The 20638-nt window shown below is 46.5% G+C and overlaps 15 non-coding genes across 15 annotated transcripts; all 15 read right to left on the reverse strand.

Moving 5' to 3' along the window:
- Window positions 1-3: 3 nt before the first annotated feature.
- Trnak-cuu (transfer RNA lysine (anticodon CUU)) lies at window positions 4-76 on the reverse strand. The gene has a single exon. It is a non-coding gene; the product is annotated as a tRNA-Lys (tRNA).
- Window positions 77-526: 450 nt separating this feature from the next.
- Window positions 527-599, reverse strand: Trnar-ucg (transfer RNA arginine (anticodon UCG)). Its single transcript has one exon. It is a non-coding gene; the product is annotated as a tRNA-Arg (tRNA).
- Window positions 600-2045: 1446 nt separating this feature from the next.
- Trnar-ucg (transfer RNA arginine (anticodon UCG)) lies at window positions 2046-2118 on the reverse strand. The gene has a single exon. It is a non-coding gene; the product is annotated as a tRNA-Arg (tRNA).
- Window positions 2119-3025: 907 nt separating this feature from the next.
- On the reverse strand, window positions 3026-3098 carry Trnak-cuu (transfer RNA lysine (anticodon CUU)). Its single transcript has one exon. It is a non-coding gene; the product is annotated as a tRNA-Lys (tRNA).
- Window positions 3099-3551: 453 nt separating this feature from the next.
- Trnar-ucg (transfer RNA arginine (anticodon UCG)) lies at window positions 3552-3624 on the reverse strand. The gene has a single exon. It is a non-coding gene; the product is annotated as a tRNA-Arg (tRNA).
- Window positions 3625-4519: 895 nt separating this feature from the next.
- Trnak-cuu (transfer RNA lysine (anticodon CUU)) lies at window positions 4520-4592 on the reverse strand. The gene has a single exon. It is a non-coding gene; the product is annotated as a tRNA-Lys (tRNA).
- A 453-nt stretch (window positions 4593-5045) lies between these two features.
- Window positions 5046-5118, reverse strand: Trnar-ucg (transfer RNA arginine (anticodon UCG)). Its single transcript has one exon. It is a non-coding gene; the product is annotated as a tRNA-Arg (tRNA).
- An 892-nt stretch (window positions 5119-6010) lies between these two features.
- Trnak-cuu (transfer RNA lysine (anticodon CUU)) lies at window positions 6011-6083 on the reverse strand. The gene has a single exon. It is a non-coding gene; the product is annotated as a tRNA-Lys (tRNA).
- A 1417-nt stretch (window positions 6084-7500) lies between these two features.
- Window positions 7501-7573, reverse strand: Trnak-cuu (transfer RNA lysine (anticodon CUU)). The gene has a single exon. It is a non-coding gene; the product is annotated as a tRNA-Lys (tRNA).
- Window positions 7574-8026: 453 nt separating this feature from the next.
- Trnar-ucg (transfer RNA arginine (anticodon UCG)) lies at window positions 8027-8099 on the reverse strand. The gene has a single exon. It is a non-coding gene; the product is annotated as a tRNA-Arg (tRNA).
- Window positions 8100-8994: 895 nt separating this feature from the next.
- Trnak-cuu (transfer RNA lysine (anticodon CUU)) lies at window positions 8995-9067 on the reverse strand. Its single transcript has one exon. It is a non-coding gene; the product is annotated as a tRNA-Lys (tRNA).
- Window positions 9068-9520: 453 nt separating this feature from the next.
- On the reverse strand, window positions 9521-9593 carry Trnar-ucg (transfer RNA arginine (anticodon UCG)). The gene has a single exon. It is a non-coding gene; the product is annotated as a tRNA-Arg (tRNA).
- Window positions 9594-10485: 892 nt separating this feature from the next.
- Trnak-cuu (transfer RNA lysine (anticodon CUU)) lies at window positions 10486-10558 on the reverse strand. The gene has a single exon. It is a non-coding gene; the product is annotated as a tRNA-Lys (tRNA).
- A 1942-nt stretch (window positions 10559-12500) lies between these two features.
- On the reverse strand, window positions 12501-12573 carry Trnar-ucg (transfer RNA arginine (anticodon UCG)). The gene has a single exon. It is a non-coding gene; the product is annotated as a tRNA-Arg (tRNA).
- Window positions 12574-17800: 5227 nt separating this feature from the next.
- Trnak-cuu (transfer RNA lysine (anticodon CUU)) lies at window positions 17801-17873 on the reverse strand. The gene has a single exon. It is a non-coding gene; the product is annotated as a tRNA-Lys (tRNA).
- Window positions 17874-20638: the final 2765 nt, after the last annotated feature.

Here is a 20638-nt window from a genome sequence, read left to right on the forward strand (position 1 = left end):
TTCCGCCCAGCGTAGGGCTCGAACCCACGACCCTGTGAATAAGAGCCTCATGCTCTACCGACTGAGCTAGCCGTGCTGCCTCGTTGGATACCTGCTGGGTAGCAGATCACACTGTACTCGTTTGGGTTGGGTGGTCCCATACAGAATCTCTCCATGCTGCCTAATGTTTTCCTAACGTCACACTCGTCACGTACTTCACTTTTATTTCATAATCATTTCTGAGAGGTAAAGGAATTGCATGACAATCTGCAGAGCTAGCTGCGTCAAAATTAACACACATACTTGATGTGACTCAAAAGCCGAACGAGTTACTTTCCGACGTTGTTTTAGATGTGCAAGTGCTAGTCAAAACTCGCGGTGAGGGCACTCTGCCGACCATTTCGCTAGTTAACTACGGTCTTGTTGTGTGTTTCAGGCTCAAGACAATCTCCAAGCACAGAATGGTCAACAGCAACATTCAGACGGTTTCGTACTGCTCAATTGCTACATTAAAACAGTATGTTTGTTTTTCAGAACTGGAAAAACACGACCGTGACAGGATTCGAACCTGCAATCTTCGGATCCGAAGTCCGACGCCTTATCCATTAGGCCACACGGTCACTGAAGGCCATGTACAACTTATATACGACTCATCACGAAACGCTCACTTTCTGAGGAATTGTGTTTTCGTTCCACACAGCCGCTGCCCCTTACTCTTTCCCGCCCATTCGTTACATTCAACCTCTTACGAGACCGACCAAACATAGACAGGAAAACAAGACCACACACTTTGAGCATTCGGAATCGATGGCAGGGTGTCCCTCGCCGCATTTGCTACAATGGCCATTTGCTACTTCTACAGATGCGGCGGCGGCGACGACGACGACGACGACGACGACGACGACGACCGCGAGTGTCTGTGAGATTTGTGAGAAATACATCTATAGAATGTAATTCAAACTGCCTCGTCCCACCTTATGCCGTACTGCTTTGGCAAATGCTTTATCTGCGCCATTCGCCTTAATCACATCTGAGAGTAATTCTTAATAATACGCCTGTCGCTAATGGTTCCTCATCACAGATACTGTTTGGTATACGGCCACGATGCGCAACTGATTTCCCAGATTCGTCTTCCTCCTGTGAGGATGGAACTCACAAACCCTGGTTTACTAGACCAATGCTCTACCACTGACCTAAACAGGCGCCGCCTAGTGGCACTTTTGTGTACTTCGTCCGTACGGTCGTCTGAATCATCAGACTTCAGCTGACAACACTTCATATTTTCGACTAATATTTGCAGCTATGGCGACCCATTACTGCTTGGCTACACATCTGACACGTAGCTGATGTTCTCTCCAAACAAAACCACCTGCACTTAAGAACATGAGTTTCACACATGTCTACAAAATCACCTTCACCTTCAAATACAGTTTTCTTGCGACTGATGGAGACGTAGGCAAATTTTAAAGTTGCTATTTCCATTACATCACGTTAATCAGAAAATCGGTAATTTACATCTGCAGCGGAAAAAAATTACGTTCCTCCCAGCGTAGGGCTCGAACCCACGCCCCTGTGAATAAGAGTCTCATGCTCTACCGACTGAGCTAACCGTGCTGCCTCATTGGATACCTGCTGGGCAGCAGATCACACTGTACTCGTTTGGGTTGGGTGGTCCCATACAGTATCTCTCCATGCTGCCTAATGTTTTCCTAACGTCACACTCGTCACGTTCTTCACTTTTATTTCATAATCATTTCTGAGAGGTAAAGGAATTGCATGACAATCTGCAGAGCTTGCGGCGTCAAAATTAACACACATACTTGATGTGACTCAAAAGCCGAACGAGTTACTTTCCGACGTTGTTTTAGATGTGCAAGTACCAGTCAAAACTCGCGGTGAGGGCACTCTGCCGACCATTTCGCTAGTTAACACCGGTCTTGTTGTGTGTGTTTCAGGCTAAAGACCATCTCCAAGCACAGAATGGTCAACAGCAACATTCAGACGTTTTCGTACTGCTCAATTGCTACATTAAAACGGTATGTTTGTTTTTCAGAACTGGAAAAACACGACCGTGACAGGATTCGAACCTGCAATCTTCGGATCCGAAGTCCGACGCCTTATCCATTAGGCCACACGGTCACTGACGACCAAGTACAACTTATATACGAGTCATCTCGAAACGCTCACGCCCCTGAGGAATTGTGTTTTCGTTCCACACAGCCGCTGCCCCTTACTCTTTCCCGCCCATTCGTTACATTCAACCTCTTACGAGACCGACCAAACATAGACAGGAAAACAAGACTACACACTTTGAGCATTCGGAATCGATGGCAGGGTGTCCCTCGCCGCATTTGCTACAATGGCAATTTGCTACTTCTGCAGAAGCGGTGGCGGCGACGACGACGACGACGACCCCGAGTGGCTCTGAGATTTGTGAGAAATACATCTATAGAATGTAATTCAAACTGCCTCGTCCCACCTTATGCCGTACTGCTTTGGCAAATGCTTTATCTGCGCCATTCGCCTTAATCACATCTGAGAGTAATTCTTAATAATACGCCTGTCGCTAATGGTTCCTCATCACAGATACTGTTTGCTATACGGCCACGATGCGCAACTGATTTCCCAGATTCGTCTTCCTCCTGTGAGGATGGAACTCACGAACCCTGGTTTACTAGACCAATGCTCTACCACTGAGCTAAACAGGCGCCGCCTAGTGGCACTTTTGTGTACTTCGTCCGTACGGTCGTCTGAATCATCAGACTTCAGCTGACAACACTTCATATTTTCGACTAATATTTGCAGCTATGGCGACCCATTACTGCTTGGCTACACATCTGACACGTAGCTGATGTTCTCTCCAAACAAAACCACCTGCACTTCAGAACACGAGTTTCACACATGTCTACAAAATCACCTTCACCTTCAAATACAGTTTTCTTGCGACTGATGGAGACGTAGGCAAATTTTAAAGTTGCTATTTCCATTACATCACGTTAATCAGAAAATCGGTAATTTACATCTGCAGCGGAAAAGAATTCCGTTCCGCCCAGCGTAGGGCTCGAACCCACGCCCCTGTGAATAAGAGTCTCATGCTCTACCGACTGAGCTAACCGTGCTGCCTCGTTGGATACCTGCTGGGTAGCAGATCACACTGTACTCGTTTGGGTTGGGTGGTCCCATACAGTATCTCTCCATGCTGCCTAATGTTTTCCTAACGTCACACTCGTCACGTTCTTCACTTTTATTTCATAATCATTTCTGTGAGGTAAAGGAATTGCATGACAATCTGCAGAGCTTGCGGCGTCAAAATTAACACACATACTTGATGTGACTCAAAAGCCGAACGAGTTACTTTCCGACGTTGTTTTAGATGTGCAAGTACCAGTCAAAACTCGCGGTGAGGGCACTCTGCCGACCATTTCGCTAGTTAACACCGGTCTTGTTGTGTGTGTTTCAGGCTAAAGAACATCTCCAAGCACAGAATGGTCAACAGCAACATTCAGACATTTTCGTACTGCTCAATTGCTACATTAAAACGGTATGTTTGTTTTTCATAACTGGTAAAAACACGACCGTGACAGGATTCGAACCTGCAATCTTCGGATCCGAAGTCCGACGCCTTATCCATTAGGCCACACGGTCACTGACAGCCAAGTACAACTTATATACGACTCATCACGAAACGCTCACGCCCCTGAGGAATTGTGTTTTCGTTCCCCACAGCCGCTGCCCCTTACTCTTTCCCGCCCATTCGTTACATTCATCCTCTTACGAGACCGACCAAACATAGACAGGAAAACAAGACCACACACTTTGAGCATTCGGAATCGATGGCAGGGTGTCCCTCGCCGCATTTGCTACAATGGCAATTTGCTACTTCTGCAGAAGCGGCGACGACGACGACCGCGAGAGGCTCTGAGATTTGTGAGAAGTACATCTATAGAATGTAATTCAGACTGCCTCGTCCCACCTAATGCCGTACTGCTTTGGCAAATGCTTTATCTGCGCCATTCGCCTTAATCACATCTGAGAGTAATTCTTAATAATACACCTGTCGCTAATTGTTCCTCATCACAGATACTGTTTGCTATACGGCCACGATGCGCAACTGATTTCCCAGATTCGTCTTCGTCCTGTGAGGATGGAACTCACGAACCCTGGTTTACTAGACCAATGCTCTACCACTGAGCTAAACAGTCGCCGCCTAGTGGCACTTTTGCGTACTTCGTCCGTACGGTCGTCTGAATCATCAGACTTGAGCTGACAACACTTCATATTTTCGACTAATATTTGCAGCTATGGCGACCCATTACTGCTTGGCTACACATCTGACACGTAGCCGATGTTCTCTCCAAACAAAACCACCTGCACTTCAGAACATGAGTTTCACACATGTCTACAAAATCACCTTCACCTTCAAATACAGTTTTCTTGCGACTGATGGAGACGTAGGCAAATTTTAAAGTTGCTGTTTCCATTACATCACGTTAATCAGAAAATCGGTAATTTACATCTGCAGCGGAAAAAAATTCCGTTCCGCCCAGCGTAGGGCTCGAACCCACGACCCTGTGAATAAGCGTCTCATGCTCTACCGACTGAGCTAGCCGTGCTGCCTCGTTGGATACCTCCTGGGTAGCAGATCACACTGTACTCGTTTGGGTTGGGTAGTCCCATACAGTATCTCTCCATGCTGCCTAATGTTTTCCTAACGTCACACTCGTCACGTTCTTCACTTTTATTTCATAATCATTTCTGAGAGGTAAAGGAATTGCATGACAATCTGCAGAGCTTGCGGCGTCAAAATTAACACACATACTAGATGTGACTCAAAAGCCGAACGAGTTACTTTCCGACGTTGTTTTAGATGTGCAAGTACCAGTCAAAACTCGCGGTTAGGGCACTCTGCCGACCATTTCGCTAGTTAACACCGGTCTTGTTGTGTTGTGTTTCAGGCTAAAGACCATCTCCAAGCACAGAATAGTCAACAGCAACATTCAGACGGTTTCGTACTGCTCAATTGCTACATTAAAACGGTATGTTTGTTTTTCAGAACTGGAAAAACACGACCGTGACAGGATTCGAACCTGCAATCTTCGGATCCGAAGTCCGACGCCTTATCCATTAGGCCACACGGTCACTGACGACGAAGTACAACTTATATACGACTCATCTCGAAACGACCACGCCCCTGAGGAATTGTGTTTTCGTTCCACACAGCCGCTGCCCCTTACTCTTTCCCGCCCATTCGTTACATTCAACCTCTTTCGAGACCGACCAAACATAGACAGGAAAACAAGACCACACACTTTGCGCATTCGGAATCGATGGCAGGGTATCCCTCGCCGCATTTGGTACGATGGCCATTTGCTACTTCTGCAGAAGCGACGACGACGACCGCGAGAGACTCTGAGATTTGTGAGAAATACATCTATAAAATGTAATTCTGACTGCCTCGTCCCACCTTATGCCGTACTGCTTTGGCAAATGCTTTATCTGCGCCATTCGCCTTAATCCCTCCTGAGAGTAATTCTTAATAATACGTCTGTCGCTAATTGTTCCTCATCACAGATACTGTTTGCTATACGGCCACGATGCGTAACTGATTTCCAAGATTCGTCTTCCTCCTGTGAGGATGGAACTCACGAACCCTGGTTTACTAGACCAATGCTCTACCACTGAGCTAGACAGGCGCCGCCTAGCGGCACTTTTGCGTACTTCGTCCGTACGGTCATCTGAATCATCGGACTTCAGCTGACAACACTTCATATTTTCGACTAATATTTGCAGCTATGGCGACCCATTACTGCTTGGCTACACATCTGACACGTAGCCGATGTTCTCTCCAAACAAAACCACCTGCGCTTCAGAACATGAGTTTCCCACAAGTCTACAAAATCACCTTCACTTTCAAATACAGTTTTCTTGCGACTGATGGAGACGTAGGCAAATTTTAAAGTTGCTATTTCCATTACATCACGTTAATCAGAAAATCGGTAATTTACATCTGCAGCGCAAAAAAATTCCGTTCCGCCCAGCGTAGGGCTCGAACCCACGACCCTGTGAATAAGAGTCTCATGCTCTACCGACTGAGCTAGCCGTGCTGCCTCGTTGGATACCTGCTGGGTAGCAGATCACACTGTACTCGTTTGGGTTGGGTGGTCCCATACAGAATCTCTCCATGCTGCCTAATGTTTTCCTAACGTCACACTCGTCACGTACTTCACTTTTATTTCATAATCATTTCTGAGAGGTAAAGGAATTGCATGACAATCTGCAGAGCTAGCGGCGTCAAAATTAACACACATACTTGATGTGACTCAAAAGCCGAACGAGTTACTTTCCGACGTTGTTTCAGATGTGCAAGTGCCAGTCAAAACTCGCGGTGAGGGCACTCTGCCGACCATTTCGCTAGTTAACACCGGTCTTGTTGTGTGTTTCAGTCTCAAGACCATCTCCAAGCACAGAATGGTCAACAGCAACATTCAGACGGTTTCGTACTGCTCAATTGCTACATTAAAACGGTATGTTTCTTTTTCAGAACTGGAAAAACACGATCGTGACAGGATTCGAACCTGCAATCTTCGGATCCGAAGTCCGCGCCTTATGCATTAGGCCACACGATCACTGACGACCAAGTACAACTTATATACGACTCATCTCGAAACGGCGACGCCCCTGAGGAATTGTGTTTTCGTTCCACACAGCCGCTGCCCCTTACTCTTTCCAACCCATTCGTTACATTCAACCTCTTACGAGACCGACCAAACATAGACAGGAAAACAAGACCACACACTTTGCGCATTTGGAATCGATGGCAGGGTCTCCCTCGCCGCATTTGCTACGATGGCCATTTGCTACTTCTGCAGAAGCGGCGGCGGCGACGACCGCGAGAGGCTCTGAGATTTGTGAGAAATACATCTATAAAATGTAATTCAGACAGCCTCGGCCCACCTTATGCCGTAATGCTTTGGCAAATGCTTTATCTGCGCCATTCGCCTTAATCCCATCTGAGAGTAATTCTTAATAATACGCCTGTCGCTAATTGTTCCTCATCACAGATACTGTTTGCTATACGGCCACGATGCGCAACTGATTTCCCAGATTCGTCTTCCTCCTGTGAGGATGGAACTCACGAACCCTGGTTTACTAGACCAATGCTCTACCACTGAGCTAGACAGGCGCCGCCTAGCGGCACTTTTGCGTACTTCGTCCGTACGGTCGTCTGAATCATCAGACTTCAGTTGACAACACTTCATATTTTCGACTAATATTTGCAGCTATGGCGACCCATTACTGCTTGGCTACACATCTGACACGTAGCTGATGTTCTCTCCAAACAAAACCACCTGCACTTCAGAACACGAGTTTCACACATGTCTACAAAATCACCTTCACCTTCAAATACAGTTTTCTTGCGACTGATGGAGACGTAGGCAAATTTTAAAATTGCTATTTCCATTACATCACGTTAATCAGAAAATCGGTAATTTACATCTGCAGCGGAGAAAAATACCGTTCCGCCCAGCGTAGGGCTCGAACCCACGCCCCTGTGAATAAGAGTCTCATGCTCTACCGACTGAGCTAACCGTGCTGCCTCGTTGGATACCTGCTGGGTAGCAGATCACACTGTACTCGTTTGGGTTGGGTGGTCCCATACAGTATCTCTCCATGCTGCCTAATGTTTTCCTAACGTCACACTCGTCACGTTCTTCACTTTTATTTCATAATCATTTCTGTGAGGTAAAGGAATTGCATGACAATCTGCAGAGCTTGCGGCGTCAAAATTAACACACATACTTGATGTGACTCAAAAGCCGAACGAGTTACTTTCCGACGTTGTTTTAGATGTGCAAGTACCAGTCAAAACTCGCGGTGAGGGCACTCTGCCGACCATTTCGCTAGTTAACACCGGTCTTGTTGTGTGTGTTTCAGGCTAAAGAACATCTCCAAGCACAGAATGGTCAACAGCAACATTCAGACGTTTTCGTACTGCTCAATTGCTACATTAAAACGGTATGTTTGTTTTTCAGAACTGGTAAAAACACGACCGTGACAGGATTCGAACCTGCAATCTTCGGATCCGAAGTCCGACGCCTTATCCATTAGGCCACACGGTCACTGACAGCCAAGTACAACTTATATACGACTCATCACGAAACGCTCACGCCCCTGAGGAATTGTGTTTTCGTTCCCCACAGCCGCTGCCCCTTACTCTTTCCCGCCCATTCGTTACATTCATCCTCTTACGAGACCGACCAAACATAGACAGGAAAACAAGACCACACACTTTGAGCATTCGGAATCGATGGCAGGGTGTCCCTCGCCGCATTTGCTACAATGGCAATTTGCTACTTCTGCAGAAGCGGCGACGACGACGACCGCGAGAGGCTCTGAGATTTGTGAGAAGTACATCTATAGAATGTAATTCAGACTGCCTCGTCCCACCTTATGCCATACTGCTTTGGCAAATGCTTTATCTGCGCCATTCGCCTTAATCACATCTGAGAGTAATTCTTAATAATACGCCTGTCGCTAATTGTTCCTCATCACAGATACTGTTTGCTATACGGCCACGATGCGCAACTGATTTCCCAGATTCGTCTTCGTCCTGTGAGGATGGAACTCACGAACCCTGGTTTACTAGACCAATGCTCTACCACTGAGCTAAACAGTCGCCGCCTAGTGGCACTTTTGCGTACTTCGTCCGTACGGTCGTCTGAATCATCAGACTTCAGCTGACAACACTTCATATTTTCGACTAATATTTGCAGCTATGGCGACCCATTACTGCTTGGCTACACATCTGACACGTAGCCGATGTTCTCTCCAAACAAAACCACCTGCACTTCAGAACATGAGTTTCACACATGTCTACAAAATCACCTTCACCTTCAAATACAGTTTTCTTGCGACTGATGGAGACGTAGGCAAATTTTAAAGTTGCTATTTCCATTACATCACGTTAATCAGAAAATCGGTAATTTACATCTGCAGCGGAAAAAAATTCCGTTCCGCCCAGCGTAGGGCTCGAACCCACGACCATGTGAATAAGCGTCTCATGCTCTACCGACTGAGCTAGCCGTGCTGCCTCGTTGGATACCTCCTGGGTAGCAGATCACACTGTACTCGTTTGGGTTGGGTAGTCCCATACAGTATCTCTCCATGCTGCCTAATGTTTTCCTAACGTCAGACTCGTCACGTTCTTCACTTTTATTTCATAATCATTTCTGAGAGGTAAAGGAATTGCATGACAATCTGCAGAGCTTGCGGCGTCAAAATTAACACACATACTAGATATGACTCAAAAGCCGAACGAGTTACTTTCCGACGTTGTTTTAGATGTGCAAGTACCAGTCAAAACTCGCGGTTAGGGCACTCTGCCGACCATTTCGCTAGTTAACACCGGTCTTGTTGTGTTGTGTTTCAGGCTAAAGACCATCTCCAAGCACAGAATAGTCAACAGCAACATTCAGACGGTTTCGTACTGCTCAATTGCTACATTAAAACGGTATGTTTGTTTTTCAGAACTGGAAAAACACGACCGTGACAGGATTCGAACCTGCAATCTTCGGATCCGAAGTCCGACGCCTTATCCATTAGGCCACACGGTCACTGACGACGAAGTACAACTTATATACGACTCATCTCGAAACGACCACGCCCCTGAGGAATTGTGTTTTCGTTCCACACAGCCGCTGCCCCTTACTCTTTCCCGCCCATTCGTTACATTCAACCTCTTACGAGACCGACCAAACATAGACAGGAAAACAAGACCACACACTTTGCGCATTCGGAATCGATGGCAGGGTATCCCTCGCCGCATTTGGTACGATGGCCATTTGCTACTTCTGCAGAAGCGACGACGACGACCGCGAGAGACTCTGAGATTTGTGAGAAATACATCTATAGAATGTAATTCAGACTGCCTCGTCCCACCTTATGCCGTACTGCTTTGGCAAATGCTTTATCTGCGCCATTCGCCTTAATCCCATCTGAGAGTAATTCTTAATAATACGCCTGTCGCTAATTGTTCCTCATCACAGATACTGTTTGCTATACGGCCACGATGCGTAACTGATTTCCAAGATTCGTCTTCCTCCTGTGAGGATGGAACTCACGAACCCTGGTTTACTAGACCAATGCTCTACCACTGAGCTAGACAGGCGCCGCCTAGCGGCACTTTTGCGTACTTCGTCCGTACGGTCATCTGAATCATCGGACTTCAGCTGACAACACTTCATATTTTCGACTAATATTTGCAGCTATGGCGACCCATTACTGCTTGGCTACACATCTGACACGTAGCCGATGTTCTCTCCAAACAAAACCACCTGCGCTTCAGAACATGAGTTTCCCACAAGTCTACAAAATCACCTTCACTTTCAAATACAGTTTTCTTGCGACTGATGGAGACGTAGGCAAATTTTAAAGTTGCTATTTCCATTACATCACGTTAATCAGAAAATCGGTAATTTACATCTGCAGCGCAAAAAAATTCCGTTCCGCCCAGCGTAGGGCTCGAACCCACGACCCTGTGAATAAGAGTCTCATGCTCTACCGACTGAGCTAGCCGTGCTGCCTCGTTGGATACCTGCTGGGTAGCAGATCACACTGTACTCATTTGGGTTGGGTGGTCCCATACAGAATCTCTCCATGCTGCCTAATGTTTTCCTAACGTCACACTCGTCACGTACTTTACTTTTATTTCATAATCATTTCTGAGAGGTAAAGGAATTGCATGACAATCTGCAGAGCTAGCGGCGTCAAAATTAACACACATACTTGATGTGACTCAAAAGCCGAACGAGTTACTTTCCGACGTTGTTTCAGATGTGCAAGTGCCAGTCAAAACTCGCGGTGAGGGCACTCTGCCGACCATTTCGCTAGTTAACACCGGTCTTGTTGTGTGTTTCAGTCTCAAGACCATCTCCAAGCACAGAATGGTCAACAGCAACATTCAGACGGTTTCGTACTGCTCAATTGCTACATTAAAACGGTATGTTTCTTTTTCAGAACTGGAAAAACACGATCGTGACAGGATTCGAACCTGCAATCTTCGGATCCGAAGTCCGCGCCTTATGCATTAGGCCACACGATCACTGACGACCAAGTACAACTTATATACGACTCATCTCGAAACGGCGACGCCCCTGATTAATTGTGTTTTCGTTCCACACAGCCGCTGCCCCTTACTCTTTCCAACCCATTCGTTACATTCAACCTCTTACGAGACCGACCAAACATAGACAGGAAAACAAGACCACACACTTTGCGCATTCGGAATCGATGGCAGGGTCTCCCTCGCCGCATTTGCTACGATGGCCATTTGCTACTTCTGCAGAAGCGGCGGCGGCGACGACCGCGAGAGGCTCTGAGATTTGTGAGAAATACATCTATAAAATGTAATTCAGACAGCCTCGGCCCACCTTATGCCGTAATGCTTTGGCAAATGCTTTATCTGCGCCATTCGCCTTAATCCCATCTGAGAGTAATTCTTAATAATACGCCTGTCGCTAATTGTTCCTCATCACAGATACTGTTTGCTATACGGCCACGATGCGCAACTGATTTCCCAGATTCGTCTTCCTCCTGTGAGGATGGAACTCACGAACCCTGGTTTACTAGACCAATGCTCTACCACTGAGCTAGACAGGCGCCGCCTAGCGGCACTTTTGCGTACTTCGTCCGTACGGTCGTCTGAATCATCAGACTTCAGTTGACAACACTTCATATTTTCGACTAATATTTGCAGCTATGGCGACCCATTCCTGCTTGGCCACACATCTGACACGTGGCCGATGTTCTCTCCAAACAAAACCACCTGCACTTCAGAACATGACTTTCACACATGTCTACAAAATCACCTTCACCTTCAAATACAGTTTTCTTGCGACTGATGGAGACGTAGGCAAATTTTAAAGTTGCTATTTCCATTACATCACGTTAATCAGAAAATCGGTAATTTACATCTGCAGCGGAAAAAAATTACGTTCCTCCCAGCGTAGGGCTCGAACCCACGCCCCTGTGAATAAGAGTCTCATGCTCTACCGACTGAGCTAACCGTGCTGCCTCATTGGATACCTGCTGGGCAGCAGATCACACTGTACTCGTTTGGGTTGGGTGGTCCCATACAGTATCTCTCCATGCTGCCTAATGTTTTCCTAACGTCACACTCGTCACGTTCTTCACTTTTATTTCATAATCATTTCTGAGAGGTAAAGGAATTGCATGACAATCTGCAGAGCTTGCGGCGTCAAAATTAACACACATACTTGATGTGACTCAAAAGCCGAACGAGTTACTTTCCGACGTTGTTTTAGATGTGCAAGTACCAGTCAAAACTCGCGGTGAGGGCACTCTGCCGACCATTTCGCTAGTTAACACCGGTCTTGTTGTGTGTGTTTCAGGCTAAAGACCATCTCCAAGCACAGAATGGTCAACAGCAACATTCAGACGTTTTCGTACTGCTCAATTGCTACATTAAAACGGTATGTTTCTTTTTCAGAACTGGAAAAACACGATCGTGACAGGATTCGAACCTGCAATCTTCGGATCCGAAGTCCGACGCCTTATCCATTAGGCCACACGATCACTGACGACCAAGTACAACTTATATACGACTCATCTCGAAACGGCGACGCCCCTGAGGAATTGTGTTTTCGTTCCACACAGCCGCTGCCCCTTACTCTTTCCAACCCATTCGTTACATTCAACCTCTTACGAGACCGATCAAACATAGACAGGAAAACAAGACCACACACTTTGCGCATTCGGAATCGATGGCAGGGTCTCCCTCGCCGCATTTGCTACGATGGCCATTTGCTACTTCTGCAGAAGCGGCGGCGGCGACGACCGCGAGAGGCTCTGAGATTTGTGAGAAATACATCTATAAAATGTAATTCAGACAGCCTCGGCCCACCTTATGCCGTAATGCTTTGGCAAATGCTTTATCTGCGCCATTCGCCTTAATCCCATCTGAGAGTAATTCTTAATAATACGCCTGTCGCTAATTGTTCCTCATCACAGATACTGTTTGCTATACGGCCACGATGCGCAACTGATTTCCCAGATTCGTCTTCCTCCTGTGAGGATGGAACTCACGAACCCTGGTTTACTAGACCAATGCTCTACCACTGAGCTAGACAGGCGCCGCCTAGCGGCACTTTTGCGTACTTCGTCCGTACGGTCGTCTGAATCATCAGACTTCAGCTGACAACACTTCATATTTTCGACTAATATTTGCAGCTATGGCGACCCATTACTGCTTGGCTACACATCTGACACGTAGCCGATGTTCTCTCCAAACAAAACCACCTGCACTTCAGAACATGAGTTTCACACATGTCTACAAAATCACCTTCACCTTCAAATACAGTTTTCTTGCGACTGATGGAGACGTAGGCAAATTTTAACGTTGCTATTTCCATTACATCACGTTAATCAGAAAATCGGTAATTTTAATCTGCAGCGGAAAAAAATTCCGTTCCGCCCAGCTTAGGGCTCGAACCCACGACCCTGTGAATAAGAGTCTCATGCTCTACCGACTGAGCTAGCCGTGCTGCCTCGTTGGATACCTGCTGGGTAGCAGATCACACTGTACTCGTTTGAGTTGGGTGGTCCCATACAGTATCTCTCCATGCTGCCTAATGTTTTCCTAACGTCACACTCGTCACGTACTTCACTATTATTTCATAATCATTTCTGAGAGGCAAAGGAATTGCATGACATTCTGCAGAGTTAGCGGCGTCAAAATTAACACACATACTTGATGTGACTCAAAAGCCGAACGAGTTACTTTCCGACGTTGTTTTAGATGTGCAAGTGCCAGTCAAAACTCGTGGTAAGGGCACTCTGCCGACCATTTCGCTGGTTAACACCGGTCTTGTTGTGTGTGTTTCAGGTTCAAGACCATCTACAAGCACAAAATGGTCAACAGCAACATTCAGACGGTTTTGTACTGCTCAATTGCTACATTAAAACGGTATGTTTCTTTTTCAGAACTGGAAAAACACGATCGTGACAGGATTCGAACCTGCAATCTTCGGATCCGATGACCGACGCCTTATCCATTAGGCCACACGGTCACTGACGACCAATGACAACTTATATACGACTCATCTCGAAACGACCACGCCCCTGAGGAATTGTGTTTTCGTTCCACACAGCCGCTGCCCCTTACTCTTTCCAACCCATTCGTTACATTCAACCTCTTACGAGACCGACCAAACATAGACAGGAAAACAAGACCACACACTTTGCGCATTCGGAATCGATGGCAGGGTCTCCCTCGCCGCGTTTGCTACGATGGCCATTTGCTACTTCTGCAGAAGTGGCGGCGGCGACGACGACGACGACGACGACGACGACGACGACGACGACGACGACGACGACGACGACGACGACGACAGGCTCTGAGATTTGTGAGAAATACATCTATAAAATGTAATTCAGACTGCCTCGTCCCACCTTATGCCGTACTGCTTTGGCAAATGCTTTATCTGCGCCATTCGCCTTAATCACATCTGAGAGTAATTCTTAATAATACGCCGGTCGCTAATTGTTCCTCATCACAGATACTGTTTGCTATACGGCCACGATACGCAACTGATTTCCAAGATTCGTCTTCCTCCTGTGAGGATGGAAATCACGAACCCTGGTTTACTAGAGCAATGCTCTACCACTGAGCTAAACAGGCGCCGCTTAGCGGCACTTTTGCGTACTTCAGAACATGACTTTCACACATGTCTACAAAATCACCTTCACCTTCAAATACAGTTTTCTTGCGACTGATGGAGACGTAGGCAAATTTTAAAGTTGCTATTTCCATTACATCACGTTAATCAGAAAATCGGTAATTTACATCTGCAGCGGAAAAAAATTCCGTTCCGCCCAGCGTAGGGCTAGAACCCACGACCCTGTGAATAAGAAGCTCATGCTCTACCGACTGAGCTGGACGTGCTGCCTCGTTGGATACCTCCTGGGTAGCAGATCACACTGTACTCGTTTGGTTTGGGTGGTCCCATACAGTATCTCTCCATGCTGCCTAATGTTTTCCTAACGTCACACTCGTCACGTACTTCATTTTTATTTCATAATCATTTCTGAGAGGTAAAGGAATTGCATGACAATCTGCAGAGTTAGCGGCGTCAAAATTAACACACATACTTGATGTGACTCAAAAGACGAACGAGTTACTTTCCGACGTTGTTTTAGATGTGCAAGTGCCAGTCAAAACTCGCGGTGAGAGCACTCTGCCGACCATTTCGCTAGGTAACACCGGTCTTGTTGTGTGTGTTTCAGGCTCAAGACCATCTCCAAGCACAGAATGGTCAACAGCAACATTCAGACGGTTTCGTACTGCTCAATTGCTACATTAAAACGGTATGTTTCTTTTTCAGAACTGGAAAAACACGACTGTGACAGGATTCGGATCGGAAGTCCGACGCCTTATCCATTAGGCCACACGGTCATTGACGACCAAGTACAACTTATATACGACTCATCGCGAAACGCTCACGCCCCTGAGGAATTGTGTTTTCGTTCCACACAGCCGTGCCCCTTACTCTTTCCCACCCATTCGTTACATTCAACCTCTTACGAGACCGACCAGACATAGACAGGAAAACAAGACCACACACTTTGCGCATTCTGAATCGATGGCCATTTGCTACTTCTGCAGAAGCGGCGGCGACGACGACGACGACAGGCCCTGTGATTTTTTTCAGAAATACATCTATCAAATGTAATTCAGACTGTCTCGTCCCACCTTATGCCGTACTGTTTTGGCAAATGCTTATCTGCGCCATTCGCCTTAATCACATCTGAGAGTAATTCTTAATAATACGTCAGTCGCTAATTGTTCCTCATCAGAGATACTGTTGCTATACGGCCACGATGCGCAACTGATTTCCAAGATTCGTCTTCCTCCTGTGAGGATGGAACTCACAAACCCTGGTTTACTAGACCAATGGTCTACCACTGAGCTAAACAGGCGCCGCCTAGCGGCACTTTTGTGTACTTTGTCCGCACGGTCGTCTGAATCATCAGACTTCAGTTGACAACACTTCATATTTTCGACTAATATTTGCAGCTATGGCGACCCATTACTGCTTGGCTACACATCTGACACGTAGCCGATGTTCTCTCCAAACAAAACCACCTGCGCTTCAGAACATGAGTTTCCCACAAGTCTACAAAATCACCTTCACTTTCAAATACAGTTTTCTTGCGACTGATGGAGACGTAGGCAAATTTTAAAGTTGCTATTTCCATTACATCACGTTAATCAGAAAATCGGTAATTTACATCTGCAGCGCAAAAAAATTCCGTTCCGCCCAGCGTAGGGCTCGAACCCTCGACCCTGTGAATAAGAGTCTCATGCTCTACCGACTGAGCTAGCCGTGCTGCCTCGTTGGATACCTGCTGGGTAGCAGATCACACTGTACTCATTTGGGTTGGGTGGTCCCATACAGAATCTCTCCATGCTGCCTAATGTTTTCCTAACGTTACACTCGTCACGTACTTTACTTTTATTTCATAATCATTTCTGAGAGGTAAAGGAATTGCATGACAATCTGCAGAGCTAGCGGCGTCAAAATTAACACACATACTTGATGTGACTCAAAAGCCGAACGAGTTACTTTCCGACGTTGTTTCAGATGTGCAAGTGCCAGTCAAAACTCGCGGTGAGGGCACTCTGCCGACCATTTCGCTAGTTAACACCGGTCTTGTTGTGTGTTTCAGTCTCAAGATCATCTCCAAGCACAGAATGGTCAACAGCAACATTCAGACGGTTTCGTACTGCTCAATTGCTACATTAAAACGGTATGTTTCTTTTTCAGAACTGGAAAAACACGATCGTGACAGGATTCGAACCTGCAATCTTCGGATCCGAAGTCCGCGCCTTATGCATTAGGCCACACGATCACTGACGACCAAGTACAACTTATATACGACTCATCTCGAAACGGCGACGCCCCTGAGGAATTGTGTTTTCGTTCCACACAGCCGCTGCCCCTTACTCTTTCCAACCCATTCGTTACATTCAACCTCTTACGAGACCGACCAAACATAGACAGGAAAACAAGACCACACACTTTGCGCATTCGGAATCGATGGCAGGGTATCCCTCGCCGCATTTGGTACGATGGCCATTTGCTACTTCTGCAGAAGCGACGACGACGACCGCGAGAGACTCTGAGATTTGTGAGAAATACATCTATAAAATGTAATTCTGACTGCCTCGTCCCACCTTATGCCGTACTGCTTTGGCAAATGCTTTATCTGCGCCATTCGCCTTAATCCCATCTGAGAGTAATTCTTAATAATACGCCTGTCGCTAATTGTTCCTCATCACAGATACTGTTTGCTATACGGCCACGATGCGTAACTGATTTCCAAGATTCGTCTTCCTCCTGTGAGGATGGAACTCACGAACCCTGGTTTACTAGACCAATGCTCTACCACTGAGCTAGACAGGCGCCGCCTAGCGGCACTTTTGCGTACTTCGTCCGTACGGTCATCTGAATCATCGGACTTCAGCTGACAACACTTCATATTTTCGACTAATATTTGCAGCTATGGCGACCCATTAATGCTTGGCTACACATCTGACACGTAGCCGATGTTCTCTCCAAACAAAACCACCTGCGCTTCAGAACATGAGTTTCCCACAAGTCTACAAAATCACCTTCACTTTCAAATACAGTTTTCTTGCGACTGATGGAGACGTAGGCAAATTTTAAAGTTGCTATTTCCATTACATCACGTTAATCAGAAAATCGGTAATTTACATCTGCAGCGCAAAAAAATTCCGTTCCGCCCAGCGTAGGGCTCGAACCCACGACCCTGTGAATAAGAGTCTCATGCTCTACCGACTGAGCTAGCCGTGCTGCCTCGTTGGATACCTGCTGGGTAGCAGATCACACTGTACTCATTTGGGTTGGGTGGTCCCATACAGAATCTCTCCATGCTGCCTAATGTTTTCCTAACGTCACACTCGTCACGTACTTTACTTTTATTTCATAATCATTTCTGAGAGGTAAAGGAATTGCATGGCAATCTGCAGAGCTAGCGGCGTCAAAATTAACACACATACTTGATGTGACTCAAAAGCCGAACGAGTTACTTTCCGACGTTGTTTCAGATGTGCAAGTGCCAGTCAAACTCGCGGTGAGGGCACTCTGCCGACCATTTCGCTAGTTAACACCGGTCTTTTTGTGTGTTTCAGTCTCAAGACCATCTCCAAGCACAGAATGGTCAACAGCAACATTCAGACGGTTTCGTACTGCTCAATTGCTACATTAAAACGGTATGTTTCTTTTTCAGAACTGGAAAAACACGATCGTGACAGGATTCGAACCTGCAATCTTCGGATCCGAAGTCCGCGCCTTATGCATTAGGCCACACGATCACTGACGACCAAGTACAACTTATATACGACTCATCTCGAAACGGCGACGCCCCTGAGGAATTGTGTTTTCGTTCCACACAGCCGCTGCCCCTTACTCTTTCCAACCCATTCGTTACATTCAACCTCTTACGAGACCGATCAAACATAGACAGGAAAACAAGACCACACACTTTGCGCATTCGGAATCGATGGCAGGGTCTCCCTCGCCGCATTTGCTACGATGGCCATTTGCTACTTCTGCAGAAGCGGCGGCGGCGACGACCGCGAGAGGCTCTGAGATTTGTGAGAAATACATCTATAAAATGTAATTCAGACAGCCTCGGCACACCTTATGCCGTAATGCTTTGGCAAATGCTTTATCTGCGCCATTCGCCTTAATCCCATCTGAGAGTAATTCTTAATAATACGCCTGTCGCTAATTGTTCCTCATCACAGATACTGTTTGCTATACGGCCACGATGCGCAACTGATTTCCCAGATTCGTCTTCCTCCTGTGAGGATGGAACTCACGAACCCTGGTTTACTAGACCAATGCTCTACCACTGAGCTAGACAGGCGCCGCCTAGCGGCACTTTTGCGTACTTCGTCCGTACGGTCATCTGAATCATCGGACTTCAGCTGACAACACTTCATATTTTCGACTAATATTTGCAGCTATGGCGACCCATTACTGCTTGGCTACACATCTGACACGTAGCCGATGTTCTCTCCAAACAAAACCACCTGCACTTCAGAACATGAGTTTCACACATGTCTACAAAATCACCTTCACCTTCAAATACAGTTTTCTTGCGACTGATGGAGACGTAGGCAAATTTTAAAGTTGCTATTTCCATTACATCACGTTAATCAGAAAATCGGTAATTTTAATCTGCAGCGGAAAAAAATTCCGTTCCGCCCAGCTTAGGGCTCGAACCCACGACCCTGTGAATAAGAGTCTCATGCTCTACCGACTGAGCTAGCCGTGCTGCCTCGTTGGATACCTGCTGGGTAGCAGATCACACTGTACTCGTTTGAGTTGGGTGGTCCCATACAGTATCTCTCCATGCTGCCTAATGTTTTCCTAACGTCACACTCGTCACGTACTTCACTATTATTTCATAATCATTTCTGAGAGGCAAAGGAATTGCATGACATTCTGCAGAGTTAGCGGCGTCAAAATTAACACACATACTTGATGTGACTCAAAAGCCGAACGAGTTACTTTCCGACGTTGTTTTAGATGTGCAAGTGCCAGTCAAAACTCGTGGTAAGGGCACTCTGCCGACCATTTCGCTGGTTAACACCGGTCTTGTTGTGTGTGTTTCAGGTTCAAGACCATCTACAAGCACAAAATGGTCAACAGCAACATTCAGACGGTTTTGTACTGCTCAATTGCTACATTAAAACGGTATGTTTCTTTTTCAGAACTGGAAAAACACGATCGTGACAGGATTCGAACCTGCAATCTTCGGATCCGATGACCGACGCCTTATCCATTAGGCCACACGGTCACTGACGACCAATGACAACTTATATACGACTCATCTCGAAACGACCACGCCCCTGAGGAATTGTGTTTTCGTTCCACACAGCCGCTGCCCCTTACTCTTTCCAACCCATTCGTTACATTCAACCTCTTACGAGACCGACCAAACATAGACAGGAAAACAAGACCACACACTTTGCGCATTCGGAATCGATGGCAGGGTCTCCCTCGCCGCGTTTGCTACGATGGCCATTTGCTACTTCTGCAGAAGTGGCGGCGGCGACGACGACGACGACGACGACGACGACGACGACAGGCTCTGAGATTTGTGAGAAATACATCTATAAAATGTAATTCAGACTGCCTCGTCCCACCTTATGCCGTACTGCTTTGGCAAATGCTTTATCTGCGCCATTCGCCTTAATCACATCTGAGAGTAATTCTTAATAATACGCCGGTCGCTAATTGTTCCTCATCACAGATACTGTTTGCTATACGGCCACGATACGCAACTGATTTCCAAGATTCGTCTTCCTCCTGTGAGGATGGAAATCACGAACCCTGGTTTACTAGAGCAATGCTCTACCACTGGGCTAAACAGGCGCCGCTTAGCGGCACTTTTGCGTACTTCAGAACATGACTTTCACACATGTCTACAAAATCACCTTCACCTTCAAATACAGTTTTCTTGCGACTGATGGAGACGTAGGCAAATTTTAAAGTTGCTATTTCCATTACATCACGTTAATCAGAAAATCGGTAATTTACATCTGCAG

This window comes from Schistocerca gregaria, chromosome 10 (genome assembly GCF_023897955.1).
Source record: "Schistocerca gregaria isolate iqSchGreg1 chromosome 10, iqSchGreg1.2, whole genome shotgun sequence".
Taxonomy (NCBI): Eukaryota; Metazoa; Arthropoda; class Insecta; order Orthoptera; family Acrididae; genus Schistocerca; species Schistocerca gregaria.